Source organism: Coptis chinensis, chromosome 2, assembly GCF_015680905.1.
Source record: "Coptis chinensis isolate HL-2020 chromosome 2, ASM1568090v1, whole genome shotgun sequence".
Classification (NCBI taxonomy): Eukaryota; Viridiplantae; Streptophyta; class Magnoliopsida; order Ranunculales; family Ranunculaceae; genus Coptis; species Coptis chinensis.
The window spans coordinates 31,729,342-31,741,674 of NC_141457.1; the positions used below are offsets into that span (position 1 = coordinate 31,729,342).

The window sequence follows — 12,333 nt, forward strand, 5'->3', positions numbered from 1 at the left end:
TTCAAAAAATTTATTACAGAAATGTTTTCCCCCATTACTAATTATAGCTTTTGGAGCGCCAAATCGAGAGAAAATATTTTCCTCTACGAACAAAACGACCGTTTTATGATCATTAGCACGACATGCCAATGCCTCAATCCATTTTGACACATAGTCAACTGCTACCAGTATGTAAAGGAAACCATGAGAATTTGGAAAGGGACCCATGAAGTCGATGCCCCATACATCAAAGATTTCCACAATTAAAATGGGATTTAAGGGCATCATATTGCATTGAGTAATGCGTCCTAGTTGCTGGCAGCGGTTGCATGCTTTGCAATGTTCATGTGCATCTCTAAATAGTGTTGGCCAATAAAATCCACATTGTAGAACCTTGGCCGCTGTTTTCTTACCACTAAAATGACCACCACAAGATTGTTCATGGCGAGAAGGATAACACGTCATTGTTTCCCGGTCGAAATGCAACGGCACGGATTAGTTGGTCGGAACAATACTTGAAGAGGTAATGGATCATCCTAGAAATAAAATTTCCGCAGTGGATAAGAACTTTTTTCGGTCATTACTGAGACCAAGATGAAGGGACTTCCTCGGTAACTAAGTAATCACTACACCAGAATTTGTGATTTCACGACGGTCAAAGTCAATGTCGTTTTTTCGATTTTATGCACGGTTTTAGTGTCCCCAAATTCCGTCGTTAATATTTCATGACGGGTAAAGACCGTTAATGGCTGAATTAGAAAAACGACCAACATGCCCATCGCAAGGTCATCGTAAGAAGAAGGACAGACAAAACCGTCGTTTTTCAGAAAAAATATTTTAAAAAAAAATGCGCAGGCCAAATGACCTGCGACTGCTACTGTAGCTAATTTCTGTAGCTAATTCAAAAGAGATCCCCCACCCTTACTTCACAATACTTCACATACAGACTAGGCAATTGTCGCATACCAAATTTAAAAAGCATATTATAACTCCATAGTATAAATAACATTACTCGTTAAGTGGCTCATTCAATCAACAATTTAAATAAATAAATTAAAAAAAAATCAAAAAGCTGCTAACTAAGCTTCATAACAAACTATACTTTTTAGCTTTCCATCACTTGCACCATATTCTCAATAATCCCTTCTATAGCATATAAGGAACCTGCAACGAAAAAAGTTCTTTTAACAAGATATAATTTGATTCTAGGATCTAAAGATACGATATATTTAATAAACAAAAATTGTTATCGAAGGGCACCATACATGAGTTCATCACATTTGAAGCCACGAAAAGCTAGAGTATAATTATCCTTAAGACAATTCTAAGCATGAAGTAAAACAGTCTTCTTCCGCTCAATACCACACACATAGCTGCGTACACCTTAACATGCATCATAACCTTATAAAAATAAAAAAAAATAAAAAAAACTAGCTCCTTGATAAATCTAAACGTGGTAAAAATGTATAATATACCGAGATACGAAAAGATGACTTTGATCGGTTAGAACAATTAGTCCATTTACACCGAGTGGTTGTGTAGGTACATGGCTGAAAATACATGACTTATTAGATTGTTTGGTGTGTAAGTCAACCAAGTATTGGAAAACCATATATAAAGAATTAATGTGTTATCATTTTCCAGATTAATGAAGAATATGACATGCTACTTTAGTAACCCAATATGTATAAATTATGAGGAGAAGATCCTCAAGGTAATTCTATAAAAATTAAGGACCTATCATATATCTTCCTAGATATAGTGTAAACTGAACTATAATTGAATGCCAAATTAAATGAATAACTTTTTGTTTGTCTTCCATATTAATTTCCCTAATTATTGTTTACTCATAATCTAGATAACGGTTTTTAAACATTAAGATAGTAACGTTCAAACAAGTCTCATTTCACAAAAAACTAAAATCAAACAGTCATATTATAATGTCTGATAACCAATTCCTTACCCAAATTGGTATTTCATACTAGCGCATCAATCTATGTCATAATGTAAATTAATGGAAGCAATTATATATAGTTTACAAAACCGTTTATGAGCCAAGGGATAAGACCTTAACATTCTTTTGGGGAGTTCAAGTCACAAATTGTGTAAAGGTACCTTGACATCGATTCATCAAATGGTAATACTTCAAGACAAATAAGCGTGGCAAGTGGGTAGTGTCCCCCCCAACTAGCTTGGCCATAGCCCACAGCCACAATTCATGAAGGCTTAACAGTAAAGGAAGTCATTCAAAACAGAAACAAAACTACCATCCTTGGGATAAATATACCAATGATATTCATTACCTTTAATGACTAACTAAAAAGAAGCCTTCACTTGTAGTTTGCAAGTAAGAGATGTCTAAAAGGATAACTAAAAGCAAAACAAACAGCACTCAAAAGTCGTTAATAGCTGGAAATCTGGAATAATACACAAACTAAAATTTCTATGCTGGTAGTGTGATCAATAAAACAGTTTCTCATCCATATGTACTTCTCTATATGCATCTCTAACGTCTAACCCTTCCCTGCAAGTAAACCCAGTTCCAATGCACCAACAATCACTATTAACCTTTTTCTTTATATCTAATCACATTTAGTTTCTCTATTATAGTGAATCAATGGTCAAAGATTTTACCTTAGGATCTCTCCTCCAAGCTTGGTAGGCCATACTGCCATAGCCGGTGTAGAACGATCCATCATATGTATCCATGCCGGACCTCCATCTTTCACCTCCACAAGTTGGCATAACTATAATCAAATCAATACGATTTCACTTCAATTTACGCTAGACACCACTTAGTAGTATAAACTATTAAACATTTCTACCGAATTCAATAACAACCAAAGTGAAACTGAGATATGAGAGTAAGTCAACTACCTTCAATGAATTCAAGCTTGGTTTAGAGCTAGAACTCAATGAAAATGGCGAAATTGAACCAAACAACAACGAAGAATCTTTTGAAACTGAAAAAACCTAGTTTATCTCTTCGTAAACACACCTATTATAGGCCTCCAAACCCATCCAATAACAATCCCAATTAATAATGCAATCCACAAAGGACCTGCATATGATACCAACAGTTCCAATACTTTCCAAATTGTTTGGTTTTCATCAAATTCAACCAACGTTGATACCAAAACCATTATAAACCATACAATCAATACAAAAATAATAAAACTAATACCTCTAGACAAGAAAAATCACATAAACACTTACCAACCTGGAGCCCAATAGCCTTATGCTGCGTCATCTCATCTCATCCCATATCATTCTGTCATACAATATTGTTTTGAGTTGCATATAAAGGTAATCAACATAATCGACGTGAACGTAAGATAATCACTAGATCTGTCACAACAACTTTGATACTTGCTTCAAACAAAGCAAACCAAACTTAAGAATGTCGTGAACTGACTTCTCGATCCATATACCTAACCATAACACTCGGAATTCCAACCATGCACGCTAATATTCAAAACTTACCGAGACTTGCTAGCATTCCAATAAGTTTTGCAACTCTAGAAAATATTCCATTATACAACACTATATGTATATTTTTTAATAACATATGAGAAGGTATGTAGAGACAGTGTGTGACCTGTTTCCATTCTCTTTATATTAACCATCAAATTATTAATTAACAAAAATTATATTACTATTTGACTACTTACTTAATTGTCAACATGCCTATCACCAACAATGCAGAAATTCTGCCTGGCAGATGAATCTTTCAAGGTTTGGAGTATAAGAAATTAAGAGGATGATGAGTGATTGCTTTAAGGATCTAAAAATCTTAGCCGGTAGGCATATTTATGTCAAAACCCGTTGTGTATACCTAACCGGCTAGCAACCAGTTTTTACTCAATAAAGGAATGTAGTTACAGAAGAGACAGAAACTGACAATACAAATTGATATTGCTAAATAAGTACATGCATTACTAAATGCTACCTGCATGCCTGTGATTGCGTGTTCTAGAACGTGAGGATAGTTAAATTTTTCCAAATGATAATAATGATAGTAATAAAACACCAACATTAAGTATACTTGGGACTTAAGACCCTTTCTAATTTGATGTATTTGCAGAAAATTACTAAAACATAACAGATTTAACCCCGATTAAGCCCCCCCTCCTCCTTTTTTAAAGTGGCTAACCACTTTATGAAGCTATAAAACAATATTATAAAAGAAACAGAAATATGAGGCAGAGGCTTCCTTTTAAGGTCTTTCATATTGCCCTCAGAAATGTGGATTGCCCCCTTCCTACCCCTTTCTCCACTAGTTCTTTGGATCTACACAAGTTTTTCTTCCTTTGGATCTGAAATTAGAAGTAGTACAACCAAAGTACTGAACACACATAGCTCAAGGCAATCTAGTTGAATAAAGATATTGGAAGAGAAAAGTCAACCAATATAGCAAATCTTTGAAGCTCAATGAGACCGAGTCAAGAGGAATAGATTACGATTACATTACTTGAGTAGTGCTTTGTCTAATACCATATGAAACCTGGTGTGTGTGTAGTGACGTTAGTTTACAAAGATCCTCCGGATAATGAACAATGAATGTGTGAACCATAATATGGAGTGTTAATACCAGTTTGACGCTTAAAACTTAAATGTTTAAAGTTCACCATGAACTTTTGGTTTGGACCATTTCCTATGTTAGATTTTTTCAATGTTGGGAAAAATCTATGATACAAAAATACTGACGCTATGAGTTCTCCATGACTAGGACCCACCAATTTTACATCAAATAACAATTAGTATGACATAATCTGACGGCACACGATCTGAAGTATCCGGGCATAATAGGTAGACATAGCAGATGTTCCATCATTATAGGTAAACAAGTCTGAAATCTTGAACACAACAAATCAAACTTAAAGAGCAGTTGTTAACTTGTTTTAACTAAGAATCCTAAGAATGTACCTTCAAAAGCTTGCTTAATTTGCACAAACTGAAGAAGAAAGTCTTCATCATCCACCCTAATTATATAAAAAAAAAACAAAGGCAACATTAGTAACATGTAAGCATGTCACATGCCAAACACAAAAATTTTCAAACTCAGGTAGAGACTTAGAGAGAACATTTGACAATCACATACCACTCTTTTATTTTATATGCTCTTTGTAGATGCTCTTTTTTTTCACGCGTTTTAGAACTTCTCCAATGTGTTGGGAAGCATCTTCTAAGTTCAGTAACCCATACACGGTCACAAGCGCAATGATTAGCAATATAAGAAACAAAATTGTTGATTACAAAATTTTCCTTTTGTGAAACAAAACAACATGAAAGGCAAAGCAATTCCAGGGACAAATTACTTACAAGAACATCTCAACGATCTTTTAACATAAATATATACGATTGTTCCAAGTTCCAACATATAACACAATGCACCACATGTGTGCGAAAATAGGATCACTTAAGAAGAAAATCTCAATCGACTTCTTTAGCACAAACCTATATATATAACTGATTGTTCCAACAGAAATATATGCACCAACCCACGTATTTCACCAAAAAAAGTAAGCCCTTTCTAACATGCATACCGACTATCTAACAGTAAATTGAGTGAGGCACATGATGTGGGGAAATGAATGGTATCACGGATGATTCAAAGAAAGATTATGGGGCCAAGAGGAAAGTCCACATACCAGAGAATAGCATGTGAGTTCTTTAAAAACACGGGTGAGCTGGTGGACTACTCTGACTTCATTGAGGAAGAGGGGACTGGGAGAGGGGAAGCAGGTTCGAAATGGGTCAGATCCTAGGTATTAGAGGTTGTCGGATGTTTAGGGGTTGGTGTTCGGAATATCTTTTGATGATAGGAGGGGGTCAATATGGGTGTATGGGACTAGGATTTTACTTTGTTGCTAATGGCCTACAAAACGTAATCTCTTTTTGTTATTTCAATATAAAGTTTGCAATTGTCAATAACAATAAAAACACAAATAAATAAATGCTAAAAGCAAGGAAGTTAATGAATTAAAGTATGATGGAAAAGTGAACTATGACCACGCCACTACAGATTCCTAGTTTGACATCAAATATCAAGGCGAACACACGGATCGGTTGTATCAACGTATGAACCCAGATGACCGGCTGAGTGACAACGTTTAGCAAGAGAGCAAATGTTTAATCAAAATTTCCAATCTTGCATAAATTTAACACTCCACCTAAAATGCAATCCATCAAGAAAAGGGCGTAAAGAAATTATATATATATTAATTTATTTAACAATTTCAGGACATAACTTATTTACAAACATAACACAACACAACAAACGTAAAAAAAACGAAGTGTTGCATAAAGTCTTCTATCAAAATTTCGGGAGGAGATAAGTCATTTAAAGTACAAATAAAATAATAAAATAAAACAAATTTTAAAGAAATTTGCAACTTAACATAGACATACTAATTGATACAAAGTTGAAACAAGTACAACGAAACTCTCATCTACTAAAGAAGTGGACTAGGGAATACTTACCATGCCCTTTAGTACAATATCTGTTTTCAGAATCAATTGTTTTGGTAAACAACTCCGTGATGATCTATCAAAAAGATTCTTTTAAATTGAGTGTTATATATTGCCGGACCTTAGTCTCTCCCGAATTGGAGCCACCTTGCGGACCTATGAAAGATGAAAGTTTAAATCTGTTCAATTCGGATGGGAACACATTATAATATATCATCCAACCATATAATGGAACAAATGATGCACATAAACATCCATAAAAATATGACAAAGACACTAACTACTATGTTGGACCATTTACCAAAATAAGCGAGAGGAGCTCATCTAAAGCAATAGATTACAAACATCCCAAACATTCAAATTGTGAAGGTATAAAATATTTAATGGAGTGCATGCATCAAATAAAACAACAAAGAAGTTTAGAATGTGTGTGTGTGTGTGGTGGGGAGGGAATAGGAAATTACATTCTTTGTTAAGTAAGGTGTTAATAACTGATGATTTCCCAACATTGGGATACCCAACAAACCCCACGGATATTGCTTGTTTATCACTTTTTAATGACCTTTAAACCCCCAAAACCACTATACTTGAACAACTTTCTTTTCTCCATATATAAACTAAACCTAAGAGCCAATTTCTTAGTAACTAGTATATTCCCTTCAACTAAAACCCCAAAACCACTAGTTTTTTAACATTTCTATCTCAAATTTAGAAATAGCTAATGAAAACAAAAAAGATAGTACTTACTCAATACCGCCTACCCTTAAAAGGGATTCCGAGCCAAGTTAAATGGAGCTCTCTTATGCAATGGCAAAGCCGAAGAAGAGTTACCCTATTGTAAACACAAAACAAAATAACAAAGAAATGAGGAAATAAGCAAAATTGAAAAAAGAGATTAAAGTTACCTTTGAGAGTGCATTCACAGCACCATATCTCCTTTGAATTTGATTGCACCAACTAATAAGTGCTCAAAAAGTGCTATTTAACCCTCGATTATGCCTCTTGTTTAGCCATCTTAGTGGACTAATAGTGTTTATAAGTTGTGTTTTAAGATTCTACAGGTGAAAAAGAGAGTTTTGTAGAATATTAGAGAAAATGGGGTAAAACGAAGCAATTCGGAGCATCAATGATCACATGGGAGGTCCGTGGACAATCATGGAGAAGGCCAAGGAATTGGAGCTATTAAATATCGACTTGGACCTATTTTAAAGTCTATTTGGAAGCCCAAGGCCAAAGGATTCGTTGCTTGGACCAAAGCCCGCAAAGGATAGAAGGATAGAAGCGGAAGAGAAATCGGCTTATCGTCAGGGGCGATGGATCGAAAGGCCCAGACGCATTGATTGCATCTGGGATGCATAGATCAAGCGTCGAGACGCATTGATTAAGTCTGGGACGATGGATAATCGTCGGTGACGCATGAATCGACACTGTAGCCAATTCCTTCTCAGTTTTGAAGACGAAGTCGGACTCTGAAAGAAACCTATTTGTATTAGGAAACAAATGACGGTTTGGAATGCTTCTAGAACTCATTGTAACCCCTATAAATAGAGGACCTAAGTGCCTCATGTAAGGGGGGCCAATTCACTTATATTCTTGTCTCGAGAACTTGAAGGCGAGAGAGATTAATAATAAAAGATCGGTTTTAACTAGCTGAGTCTTAATAAATTAGTCTTTCTAGTCTTATGTTCTTCAACTCTTCTTCTTCTCGTTCTTCGTGTTCTTCCTTCTATATGGAAGGCTAATCTTCTCCTTCAAGGGAGGAGATGAAGCCGGTCTTAAGGTTTAATGATTCTTCCGGTTCATGGTGTTCTTCAATCGATTAGTTCTTTATGTTTGTAGTTATTAGTTCCATTGCCCACACCAGGGGATGGAAGTATAGAATAGGGTTTATGTTTTGCAATATTAATATCATGCTAGTGTTCTTTACTTTTCTTCTAGTAGTATAATTCTTTAGAGTTAGGGAAGTATTCTTTGTGTTGCCTTTTAGAAGGGTAGCTCGTGGAGTGGGCCCTAGGAAGTATTCTTTGTGTTTGCCTTAAGTGGTGATTCATTGAATGGTCAGCCCTATTAGGAAGTACTCCTTGATGTTGCTCTTGGTAATACATTGAATGGCTGCCCGAGCTTACATAAAAGGAAAGAAGATATTAATAGCATAAACATAAGAACAACCTTAAGTAGAGTTAATTGTTAAGGATGTTTCATCCAAAAGGGCATCGGCACTCGCTCGATTGCCTAATTGTAGTCTACTTGTAAGAACAACCATGAAGCAGAAGATCATAGATTAAAAGTATTGGTGGATTCTAATCTCTTGAATTCTCTCTCTTATAAATTCTCAATAGTTTGGTTAATTTAGCTTAGTTTAGCATTAGAATCTACAATCTCTACAATATTAGTTTTAATCCTCAAACCCCTTTCCAAATCATTCTTCACATAACATACACTTAAAAGTGGAACGATACCCTACTCATCCTTTACTTATTGAGGGATAATTAGGTTTTGATACGCTTCTCTTTTGTTCAACGACCATCATCTATCTACATCATCCATACACCATCTAACACACAAAAAGAGGTAGTGGTCAAATGGCGCCGCTGCCGGGGATATAATTAATTGTAGCCACAAAAAGAGAGGTATTGGTCAAATGGCGCCGCTGCCGCTTTAAGTTGTTTATGTTTAACGTTTTCTTTCAAGATTAGAATTTTGGATATTGAGGTAATTTTAGCCGCATCATCCATCCTTTTAAGAAAGAAAGAAGCTTGAAGGACATCTCGAAGACAAGATCTACCATCCAGGTTAGTCGAATCTTCATTCTTTTTATTGCTTTCTTAGTATAGTTGCATCATAGTTTAGTTTTATTGCTTTCTAGTATAATTGCATTTAGGATCTTTTCAACAATTGAAGTTGTAAGCCAACACAAATAAATATCGGACTCTAGTGTTTCTTGTCCAATCTTGACAAACGGACTATCGATGCGTAGGCGGTGGTACTTAAGCAATCCAAGTGATTCACCATAACCCTAGAAGAGACGACTTTAGACAACGGGCTGATATCTAGGCTGCAAAGCCCAATCCAGTTGAAGGAAAGTAGTTTTACATTCTAGTATAATTTAGAATAGTTGCATATTAGTTTAATTACCTTCAAGCATAGTAGGATAGTTTTTTTTTTTTTTTTTTTTTTTATTTTCGTAGAATTTTTCTAGTGTATGCCCCGTCTCGTCCATATCATCGTCCAAAGAAGAACACAACAACATGGACAAGGTTTAACAACCCACTCACAAGAATACTAGACGAGATTAATACAATGGCCGCAGAAGCAATGATGGAGGTGTTTTGGACACCAATAATCCGGCTATCCCACCCATGCAAGCAATAACAGAGGAAGAAGCCGACTTCTATTCGCCAATTATTGGAGACCCACCCAAATATTGTTTTTCCGAGACGAAGTTAATCAATTTGAACTTAGAGCATCGGTAATCTCTATGCTTCCAAAGTTCAATGGTTCGATAATGTTCACCTTATGTTCACATGAACAAATTTCTATCACCCTCCGGAACTTTCAAGAACCGAATATCGGGGATGAGAGTATCAAGTTAATTCTTTTTCCACTCTCACTCAAAGGTAAAAGCATCCGAATGGTTAACCGCGACCGATCAATTCAATCAACAACTGGGAGAAGTTGAGAACAAAGTTTATGAACAAGTTCTACCCACCCGGAAAGACGATGCCATGCACGCCACAAGCCATGCAATTTTCAAAGGAAGGTGGTGAAGAATATCATCAAAGCTGGGAGAAATTCAATAATCTGCTAGTCTCATGTCCACATCATGGTTATGATAAGAGCACAATCGCTCATTTTTTCTTTCGAGGACTTTCTACTATGAACAAGCATGATGATCCAATCATCAAGGTAAGTTTACATCATTGGATGGAGAGGAAGCCTACAACTTTCGAAATTTAGTGAAGACACTCAACAATGGAGACTACTAGCAACGGGACGTAGCTAGAGTGGAGGGGTGCCAGAAGAAATTTGGCAACCAAATTCAAGAAGACCCAAATCAAGCAATGCTATCAATTATGGCAAGCCTATCAACGGGACTTGAAAATCTAAACAAGAAGTTTGATCGGTTCTCCATGAATCCTCCAAAACCAAACAATTTCCAAGCTAAACCTCACCATCCAAGCCTTGTTATACCATTTGTGAGCTATGTTCGATGAAGGCCACACCAATCAAGAGTGTTCAGATTATCCGGATACTAATGCAGAGGCATGTAGTATCAATTCTTTAGGAAGAAATAACCGGTTCAATCGTGGGAAATTATTGGAAGCCACAAAATACAAATCGGAGGAATTTTCCTCCGGGATTTCAAAATCACCAAATCGGTTCGAATAACCGATGTCGGTTCCAAAACCGCCAAAGAACCATACAAAATCAACAATCATACGGAACCAGGCAATACTAAGCCAACACAAATAGAGAGTTAGTACCAGATCTTATGAGTGGATATATTGCCCTACGCCGATCCGAAACAAAAACAGTTATCCCACATCCGGAAGAAGCTATCACCACCATTGTCAATGATGGTAAAAACATAAATCAAAGAACCCGAAGTTGGAGAATAACTTTAGTGTCATTCAAGGCCGATAGGGCAAATCGCCGCCTTTGACAGAGATCAAAAGGAGCATTACCAAACCGAGCCAAATCTGAAAAGGAAGAGGTATCTTGCGGTGGATAACCCGGAGATTACTCGACCGAATGCCCAAGTCAATTCTGTCACCACTCGACGTCGAGGCAAGAAAGTTGATAACAAGATTGTCTATGAACCAGGAAAAGATTCGTGGAGCCTAAGGTAACTTATGTCCCCACCATCCCACCCAGTTCTAACATTCCGGATATATCTAGTGTTGTGCCACCTGGGAAGAAACTGTTGCAAAAAGAAGTTGAAGGAACTACGTGGGAAGTAAGTAAGAAGAAGCCATCACGAGTGACTCCACTGTCACTCCACTAATTGTTACCAAGCCAACCGGCCAGAAAGAAGAGAACCGATATTGAAGAATCCGCCCAAAGACCGTTTCCTTCAAAACTAGTGAATACCGAAAAAAGATGACCAAGATAAGGAGATTTTGCGATGTATTTCAGAATTTGCGATTAATATCCCATTTCTGACTGCCATCAAGCAAGTTCCCTCTTATGCCAAGTTCTTGAAAGATCTAGTAAAGAAGAAGACCAACAGTCCGAAAGAAGCTTTTATCGCTCAAAGATGTTCATCGTACCTACAAAATCTATCGGTTGTGAAACCGAAAAGATCCCCGAAGTCCAACTGCTTACATGCAGAATGGAGATTCTTTGGAGGAACAAGCTTTATTAGATTTGGGTGCCAGTGTGAATCTTCTACCATATTTCGCCTACTTAGAAGTTGGGCTTGAAGGATCTAAAACCCATCGATGTTACTTTACAATTGGCGATATAGATCGGTGAAGATACCTAGAGGACTAATTGAAGACGCCATAGTCAAGATCGAAGACTTATATTATCCGATTGATTTCATAGTACTAGACCACGTAACCTACATCCGGTAGGCGGATACCAATCATTCTAGGCGCACCATTCTTGGCCACGCAAATGCACTCATCAACCGTCGAAACGGTAATATGACGCGTTATCCTTTGGTAATATGAAAGTCGAGACCAATGTTTTCCATATGTTACAAAGAACCACGGGGAGGTGTGTCTTTGAACGAGGTTTGTATGATTGAAGCGTTAACACGGATTATCGACTCATTCATATCCTGGCGATGAGTTATTGAAAGCTCGGACTTCATTCAGTTGAGGAACTTAGTGTTGAGTCAATCAATGCGATTTTTGATTCATCACCGTCATGGATGAC

General features: G+C 36.7%; 1 long non-coding RNA gene across 3 annotated transcripts; it reads right to left on the reverse strand.

Moving 5' to 3' along the window:
• Window positions 1-942: 942 nt before the first annotated feature.
• Window positions 943-7,406, reverse strand: LOC147515793 (uncharacterized). Of its 3 annotated transcripts, XR_015213514.1 has the most exons (5): window positions 7,356-7,406; window positions 3,196-3,250; window positions 2,978-3,040; window positions 2,614-2,726; window positions 943-1,143 (listed from the first exon to the last, which is right to left on the reverse strand). It is a non-coding gene; the product is annotated as an uncharacterized LOC147515793 (long non-coding RNA). The 3 variants fall into 3 exon arrangements; XR_015213516.1 differs by lacking the exon at window positions 2,978-3,040 and having other exon boundaries at window positions 7,356-7,396; XR_015213515.1 differs by lacking the exon at window positions 7,356-7,406 and having other exon boundaries at window positions 2,857-3,302.
• Window positions 7,407-12,333: the final 4,927 nt, after the last annotated feature.